The sequence below is a fragment of the Notothenia coriiceps genome, unplaced genomic scaffold (assembly GCF_000735185.1).
Source record: "Notothenia coriiceps isolate Sejong01 unplaced genomic scaffold, NC01 NC01_scaffold00011334, whole genome shotgun sequence".
In the NCBI taxonomy this organism is placed as follows: domain Eukaryota; kingdom Metazoa; phylum Chordata; class Actinopteri; order Perciformes; family Nototheniidae; genus Notothenia; species Notothenia coriiceps.
Window position 1 is genome coordinate 28,493 of NW_011344035.1, and position 8,863 is coordinate 37,355.

General features: G+C 40.7%; 1 long non-coding RNA gene across 1 annotated transcript; it reads left to right on the forward strand.

Moving 5' to 3' along the window:
* Window positions 1-8,402, forward strand: LOC104946680 (uncharacterized). The gene is made up of 4 exons (XR_798480.1): window positions 1-35; window positions 1,361-1,422; window positions 7,459-7,545; window positions 8,238-8,402. It is a non-coding gene; the product is annotated as an uncharacterized lncRNA (long non-coding RNA).
* Window positions 8,403-8,863: the final 461 nt, after the last annotated feature.

Below are 8,863 nucleotides of genomic sequence, written 5' to 3' on the forward strand. Positions count from 1 at the left end.
AGGAGGAGCTGGTCAATATCGAACTAGAGAAGGAGGTAAACTCACTTTGTATTTGGCATTTCTCTTTCTAGCATTTCATTTTCATATTACACTATTCTAAACATGGAATCAAAACATTACTGGCTGAGTAATTGGACTGGATATCTCACCTGCTAGAACCCCATGTACTGGGGATTGATTCAACCTGGGGAACAAATCGTTTTAAGCAATACATGGGCAATACAGATTTATTTTTTGAAAATGTTTTAAATACACAATATTATTATGTGATGGATAACTCTTTTGCATATTTTTTGTACTTCTTTTGGTTTGAATGAAAGAAATTTTGTTTTAATATTTTTTTATTTTACATCAATTCCTTTTTACATTTTAATTAGGGCTGTCAAGTTTTGCGTTAACAAAAAAATGAACGCCACAAATTATTTTAACGCGATTAACGCATGTGCATTTTTTGTCCTCGGCCGCCCCGTAGTTACACAGCGCATCGAGTTTAAAATACCGTCTATACATCCAAGCACACTGCTGATGCCGACAGCCCCGCTCCTGCCGCCCGCTTGCAGCAGACCACACTTGAAAGTGTGCGGGGGAGACGCCTGGACACGTCTACGAGCAGCAAACCTTCAACAAAGATCGCTAAATGGGTGCAATTAACATTGTGGAGGACGAGCGGCTGCATGATATAATTCGGGTCGCATCCAACGGCTGCACTTAGGAATTGCCTTCCAGAGCCCCCACTGTGTCGAATATACACAACTTGTATGAAGTCCAAAAAGCGAAAGTAGAGGAGGATTTAAGAAAGACTTCCACAGTTGCGCTCACCGGAGACTATTGGACTTCACTCAGTAATGAGTTACCTCGGGGTCACAGCACATTATGTTGACCCGCAGTGGGAGCATGAGACCCACAGTCTCATGCTTGACAGTTATGAAAACAGAAGAGCGGCATTTCGCCCACACACACGCACACACTGTATTGTATGAGAGAGGTTCCAGGTTGAATTGAGGCACATTTTGTTCAGAGGTTGTTGTGTTTAATATTCATGAGAATATTTGTCATTGTTCAAATGATAATAAACAAATATTTGCATAAAGCATATTTGTCCACTCATATGTTGATAAGAGTATTAAAAACTTGAAAAGTATTCCTCTAAGGTGCATTTAGAACAGATCAAAAATGTGCGATTAACTATGGACAATCATGCGATTAATCGGGATTTAAATATTTGATAATTTTAATGTATTATGTTGTTTATAGGTGGTATATCTTTTTTAATCTTGCATTTGACAGCTGTCATTGTAAAGATATAATTGACTTTCTTTTACTGGACATACATGTGATCAATTCTGTCTTTAATCCTCAGAGGTTAGCGGAGAAGCTCAAAGCCTGGGAAAACCTCGGACAATCGACTGGACTCAACATAAGGTGTGTGTGTGCAATATAAATAGATACCACTAGATGGAGGTGTGTTCCCTCCAAATAAATGTGCCTCATCACTGTGGATTCATTCCACCAGTGTGTATAGGTGTGTTTGTTTTATACCTGCTTGTGTATGTGTGCAGAGTGTCTCAATGTATCCAGTCACAACTAGTAATGAGAGAATGATTGCATGTTTCCTTGTGAGCAGTAGAGCACATCTGACAGATTGACACACACACACACACACACACACACACACGCACACACCCCATTTTCTCTTTGATTAACTCAGGCTGTGATGTACACAGAATGTTGAATAGGATACATGCACTTAGCACACTTGGTTGGTTTTCCACTGTGTGTTAGAGTGCGTCTACATGCGCATTAAACAGGCTGCAGGGTTTAGACCAAACGACTCATTGCGATTGATTCGACTGATTTTGCATCTGTGTTATGATTCACCTTAATGGAAGGTTTGTCATCTATGAATCATACATTCTTATTATTAGAAAATAGATTAAAAATAATAATGATGTACCTAACGTATGTTTTGTTAAAGTCTGTAGTATACAATTTGTTAGCCAGGCTAAATCTCTGCGGCTGCACAATACATTCAAAATGTTATTTAAACACAAAGCTCAACTTTTATTGTGCTTCCAGTGATTTAGATATTGGAAAAGTCCATATTGTGATTTCAATAACATCCAGGGCAGGAAAACAAATGTGAAAAAAAATCAAAATGAAATGAAGTCTTCCCTCATGTAAGGGTTCATGTTTGTCTTATGTAATGGGATATAGGACATGGTGCATTAGGCACATCCCACTCATATTTATTAAATGACCTTGTTTGATCACAGCAATGTAATACCAAACTCTCAATGTAATACACACAGTCATTTGGTTGGGCTGTCAGTCATTTTTCTGAAAATCTGAGGCTCTCCCTGGGTAAATTGAGTTGAAAATGTGAAACCCTCCGAAAAAAAAAATCAGGTGTTCAGACTGCCGTGTCATTGGCTGCCTAAGTGCTTCTGCTGAAAGTAGACCCCCCAAATAAACTGCGCTGCACATCGAGCTTCTAAAGGGCAGCCATATGTCTGAGCCTCATGCTGATCAAAAGTAAAGGTTAATGCAGCTTGCAAATCAACAGTTAGTAACTCCTTCAAGCTGTTTTACCGTTTACTAAATGGCCGACTTAATTGTCAGGATGTTGTTTTTCCAGCGCAGTCCTGTGATGTCGAGGCGAATGGAAAACAGGAGCGTTTAATTCAGCAGTCTGTTTACTTCACCCGCGCCGACTGAAAATGAGTATTGACTCTGATTTGTGCATTAGTGGCATATGGTGCCCTATAGGCTGTTAGGCAGTGATTATATCATTATGTTAATGTATGTAAATATCTTAGGTACGTCACATTTGACTCGTTTCTACACGTTTTTATGTTGGAATAAGGAGCTGTTTCATCTAATTGCTGGAAAATAACAAAGATGGTTTCATTTTCCAAGGTGTTACATTTTGTAGCTTGTTTTCAATAAGTACATAAATTTTCCAAAGAGGTTGTATTCTACAGTCTGCCTGAATGTAATCATTGCGTAGGTGTGTAGTGTGATTCTGTGTAGTTTATTTATGGCATCCCGTTGGATTTGACGTCATCTGAACAGGACATCACACGCTCACTGCTTGATAGCGCGCGAAGGTCCGCTTACGCCGGTTGTTAAACAACATCGTTATGGGGAAATGCAAGTTTGCGTCCAAATGGTTGTAAGATAAGGAGGAAGGACAATCAGTACTGTATATAGTCAATGTGAGGTAAAGTGTGTCGCCAAGGTAACCGGTTAGAACTCAAAGTGGCGATGAGGTCTTAAAATGTATGGAAAGGGTCTCAAAAAAGGTTTTAAAAGGTTTTACATTTGACTTCAGGATTCCTGCAGTACATTGATGACGTAAGTGTTGACTTTTCCATTGAGCTTTCCGTGAAATATCTCATGAAGGCGGCTGTGTTTTGCTAATTGTTCATTTTGCTAGGCTCCGAATCATTTCTCATACACATTTCAGATATGTTGTTTCTGTTTCCATAGTGGCACTCTTTTTGTCACCAGATATTTCAGGGTGGTCATTAGTGGAGTGAAAAGAGTGTGTTGTGAAGCAGCTAATGGGAAGTAAACCCATTGGTGTTGTAAATGAGGAGTTATCCCACTGCAACACAGGATTGAATTTCTTACCAGCCATTTGTGCAGTTTCAGTTCACTTTCGAGCCGGAGATAACCCTTGCCAACCACGATGCCTGTGTCTCTGGAGGAGGAGACGAGCCTCACAGACAGAGTCGCCAGCAGTTGGCAGGTTGCTGCTGTTGTTTCACAATCTGATGACTTGTGCCTGCTTCGGTGTTGACAATTGAGTGTAGATTGACAGGAAAATATGTTGCATGGAACTGCATCGAAGGGATAGACCATGGAAATAAATGGTTTGGTTTTCCGGAAATCCATTTAGTTTCAGACGGTTTGGTGTATTTGTGTCAATAACAAAGAAATAGATTAGAAATTCAGTTTGAGTTGTTCTTGTGTGTGTTTGTGAATCTAACTAATGTGTGTGTTTGTGAGCCTAACTAATGTGTGTGTTTGTGAGCCTACCCACCTTCATTATTGTGTTTCCCACATAATGGATTCTGTCTTATCTTTTTTTTTTTTATCTCCTAACCTACTCCCAAGTTCCTCAATTAAAAACGTTGTCTTTCATTTAGCCGAAAACACCGGATTTTACTCAGTTTAGCAGAATTTGGCATGCTACTAAAAGATCAATCAGTTTGAGTTTCTGTTTGAGGTTATTTATTTCCCATAACACAATAGAGCATTATTTTTGAAGCAATTTTGATAATAAAAGACTCAATAACGTTATTTTTTAAGCAGAAAGGCCGAACAAAACTGATGCCAACTTCTAAAATGAGAGGATTTACGACATAAATCTTCATTATAAACAGAATATTTGACTTGTAAACCAAATGATTTGCTTTTCAAGTGTTTGGGGAGATAGAAATAAACAATTTTGAACAGACAATGGGGGGACACGGTGGTTTATTGGTTAGCATTGTTGTAAACACATACAGGTTCATTGTTGAATCTAAATGACTTGTCGTAGGTGTGATGTGAGTCTGAAACCGTTTTTTTTTTTTTTTCAGCGCTGTGATGAACTGGCAATAATAGATCAATGAGTCAATCAAATTCAATTAAAAATCAAAACCAGTAATAAATAAGGACAATTATACTTAGATCCATTCCTGTGTGTTAGGAATGTGCTGAGCAGAGTTTAATTGTCTGAATAACATTTTGTGAAGACTTTGCTGCTCAGATCTCTTTGTATGGTACTTATTTAAATAACTGTTCACATTCTTCGTTGCCTTTTTCCCCAACTACGCTGATCCAAGTGTCGTCTGATGGATTTTGGAGTTGTGATTCTATAAATATGTTACAGTGTAAGGATAAGATGTAAGTTGAGGATCACTTGTGGATGGCTTTAAATTTGAATCTCAAAGTGTCATTCCATCCTCTCCGGAGATTTGGATTTCATCATTGCAGCGGCTTCTCTTACCCCCAATTATTTCGAAAACGTTATATTTTTGTAGGTCTCGAATCACTTCCTACGGAAATATTTGCTCAAACCTAGACTCCCAGTTGACTGGCACTGCTCTGACAGTGCATTTACTCACAGTTACCTCATAGTAGTTCACAACATCTCACTCAATAATATGCAACCAACCTGTTATTTGCAACATGGCCCGCTTGTGACCTGCCACAAAAATTCCCAAAAAGCCAGCAGAACACTTTAAAAAAGCTTTTCTCATGAGATCAGGGGAAACTAATCCCTCTCTGCTCAGGGCAGTGTGGAATTACCTACTTTGGGAACCGTAGTTATTCCATCAAATGATTCATGAACTCATATTTTAGTCATGAGATTATTTTCATACCTAAGGCTCCACCTTGTGGAATTGGATGTGGTCATAAGTCCACGCCACCCAACTTTCACATTGCATACTCTGGTTTTTCAGCTTTAATAATAACTCCCGCCTTTTCCTTCCATAAATATATATACACTATTTACCGCGTTTCCAGGTCTCAGGCTGTTACTGAGAGTACCGAGTAAAACCTAAAGTTTGACGACAGGCTTGATTTTGGTTGTTATGCTAATGTTCAGGTTCATGTTTGTATTGTGTGTCTCTACTGTGACATGTTCACAACCAGAGCCCAGTCTGCTCTGATTGGTCAGCTGGCCGGCTCTGTTGTGATTGGTCAACCGCTTAGAGATGTCCTGCCTAGAGATGTCCCGCCTATCACATATAATGTGTTAGAGCGCTTGCCAATATAAGGGCGTTTGTTAAATAGTGATGTCATTATGTTATGGAAGTAAACAAAGGAGTCCAATGGAGGGGATTCAGGCAGGGAGGGAGTGTGTGCGAGATAAACTCCCTCTGGAGGGAACAAAAGGCGCGTTCACACCGCAGTACTTTTCCCACTTTAGTTCCAATATAGTTCCGAAATGTCGCGTTCACACCAAACAGAGCCGGAACTAAAATGAGTCCATGAGAACCTTTTTACCCCCTTTTCAGTCCCTGCTAGAGAGCAGGTACTTTCGTGGGAGAAAAAGGTTCCTATGTCTGATTGGCTGGGCGGATTTCAAACCACGCCCCGTAAAACTCCCAAGCCGCCATTTTATTATCCTCGCATTAGCATTATTAGCATTAGCCCAGCGCAGAAACGCAGAGAGACTAACTTATGGCAACACAAAAGAAAACATGGGAGCGGTGGAGATGAGGAGGTGTCGGCGTTCTGGTGATTTACTCGGAAGGCTTCAGTAGAAGCTGCTGGGAGTCCCAGCAGCTTCTACTGGAGCCAGTCCACAACAACCCCGGGGACTTCGGGTGGCAGTATACGCCGTGAAGTTGTTTGCGGCCTGCCAGTAAACCCAAAGCAGAAGAAGTGACGTCAGTGGCTTCATTAGCCTAATCCACCCCCAGGGACTTATTCCGGTGTGAACGCGATCTGTACTTAGTTCATGAGAACTAAAGAGTTCTCAGAGGAACTAAAGAGTTCTCATGAACTAAGTTCTGATGAACCTTTGTGGGAAAAGTACTGCGGTGTGAATGCGCCTAACAAGATTTTAGTCTTTGCAGACCATTGACATGCACAAAAACTTATATAACACACTACAGCAAAGGGAAAATACAAAAAACCATATACAAGTGTCCCTTTTACTAGCAGGATTAAAACATTAAAATCCAGTTAAAAACAAATAACAATATATTTTGAACCACATTCACTTATCACAACACTTCACAAGTCTCAAAACATTTTCAAGTAAAACCATAATCATCCAATTTATCGTTTGGACTTAGTTCAGAGTTTACTTTCTCTATGTGGAAATGTAGCTGTTTTGAAAAGAGAAAAGGGAAAAACATTTCTCTTTAGTGCAAGTACTTGTTCATTGTAACGGAATACATTTTGAAAGTAACCCTCCCATCCCGGCTTCAGCCCTTTACGGACACCCCATCTCATGAGGCCCAGAATAATAAGCTGGAACACTTTTTTACAGGTGTGCAATTGAGTGGCGGCTAAAGTACGATTCTGAGCTAAGCTGCTATAATGCATTCCCATTTCAAAAGAGATAAAGAGATAATGGCCTTCACTTTTTGCACAGATCCATAGTTAGAGCCAGGATTTAGAGTTTGAAGGTCATCTCTGTTGCAGGATGTGACCTTCTGTATTGTTGAGTTCCCATTGTGTGTTTGTGTTTTCTAATCTGTCAATCTCTCCCACGGAGTGAGTTTGTTTTGTGGAAGTGTGACCAGTATTTAGCCCACTCTCATCTCTCCCTCTGCTGCTCATGTCATTTTATTTCCCACCTCCCCACTGGCTGAGTAACAAAAGAATATGGAAACGCTGTCGTTGTCATCCATTCTGTCCTTTCTGCTCTCTCAGTCACATTGATTTGTCATTGTGTGTGAGTGTGTGTGTACACATGTGTATGATAACTTTCCCGTCTGTGTCTGTTTGTAGGAAACCAGAGGATCTGTCCAGGGAGGTGATTCACATCCAGCAGAGAGAAATTGCTCTGAAAGAGCAGAACTACACTCTCAGCAGCCGGTAACACACCCTCCTTCACACACACTCACAAAATCCCTCTCCCTGCCTTCAGACTTTTTCCTCTCATTTCGTCTGCCTGAATTCTTCCCTTCCCCCATGTATCTATTAGAGCGTATCTCTGAGAAGTCCTTAATTGTCACAAAGTTAATTAAACCGGTCCTGATTCTGATAGCGCTCCTGACCGTAACCACTGGTGTGTGTGAGTGTGTGTGTGAGAGAGATTGTGTGAGAGAGAGAGGGAGTTTGCTAATTAAACTCGTCCTGTTTAGGCAGAGGTGATGTCTATGGGGAGGGCCGCGCGCATGCTCCCGTTTATATTGATGCAGCAGTCCGGCTAAGAAAGCTTTCATTAGCTAACAAGCGTCCCTCTTCTGCCGAGTGTGTTGGGATTATTATGTAATATTAGAAACGGCAGAGTGGGAGGGGATGAGGGGAGCTTGTGCTATAATTATTGTCCTGGTATAATTATTTCCCTATTGATCAGACTTGGCACAAGTTGCTGCTGCTAATGATTTCCAGGACAGTCAGGGAATTATTTGGTGTCGGTCAGGTAAGTTATCTGTTAGGAGTATTATTCTAAATGGCCTCAGAAATAATTTCCCCAGATTGTGGGAACATCAGCACTAAACATGTTATTAACCCACACACACACTCTTTTGCTCTCCACCCTTTCTTTTCTCCCGGTCCATCAGTGTGAGGAGTGCAGAGCGCTCGCAGAATGAGCATCGAGTCGGGCTGGGCCAGCAGCGCAGCAAGACTCTGGAGGAGCAGAAGAAGAGGGAGACGCAGGACAGTCTCGTCCGGAGACTCCAGAAGAGAGTCCTGTTGTTAACCAAGGTGACAAAGACACACAACAACACAGACACATTGGCAGGAATTCCAACATTGATTATACGCAATATATCAATATTATGTTGATATCGTAACTTTGAAACTAAATATCGTCTTGGATTCAGGTAGTGTAGTTGTCTTCCAATCTGAAAGTTGTGTGTTTGATGCCAGTCAACATGTTGATGTGTCCTTGGGCGAGATACTTGACCCCAAGTTGCCCCCGATAGCAAACTGTGTGTAAATGTTAGCTTCCTTGAGCAGATGCACGTTGTATTGCAGCCCCTGCCTTTGTGTGAATGGGTGAATGATGACTTGTGTATCAATCAAAAATACTTTATAATCCCAGGGGGAAATTAGATTTTGTGTCAGTCTGTATAAACTGTAAAGCCCCCGAGACAAATGTAAAATGTGTGACATTGGGCTATATATATAAACTTTGATTGATTGACAGTTGCACCATATTAAAATTAAAATAAATCCATATTTA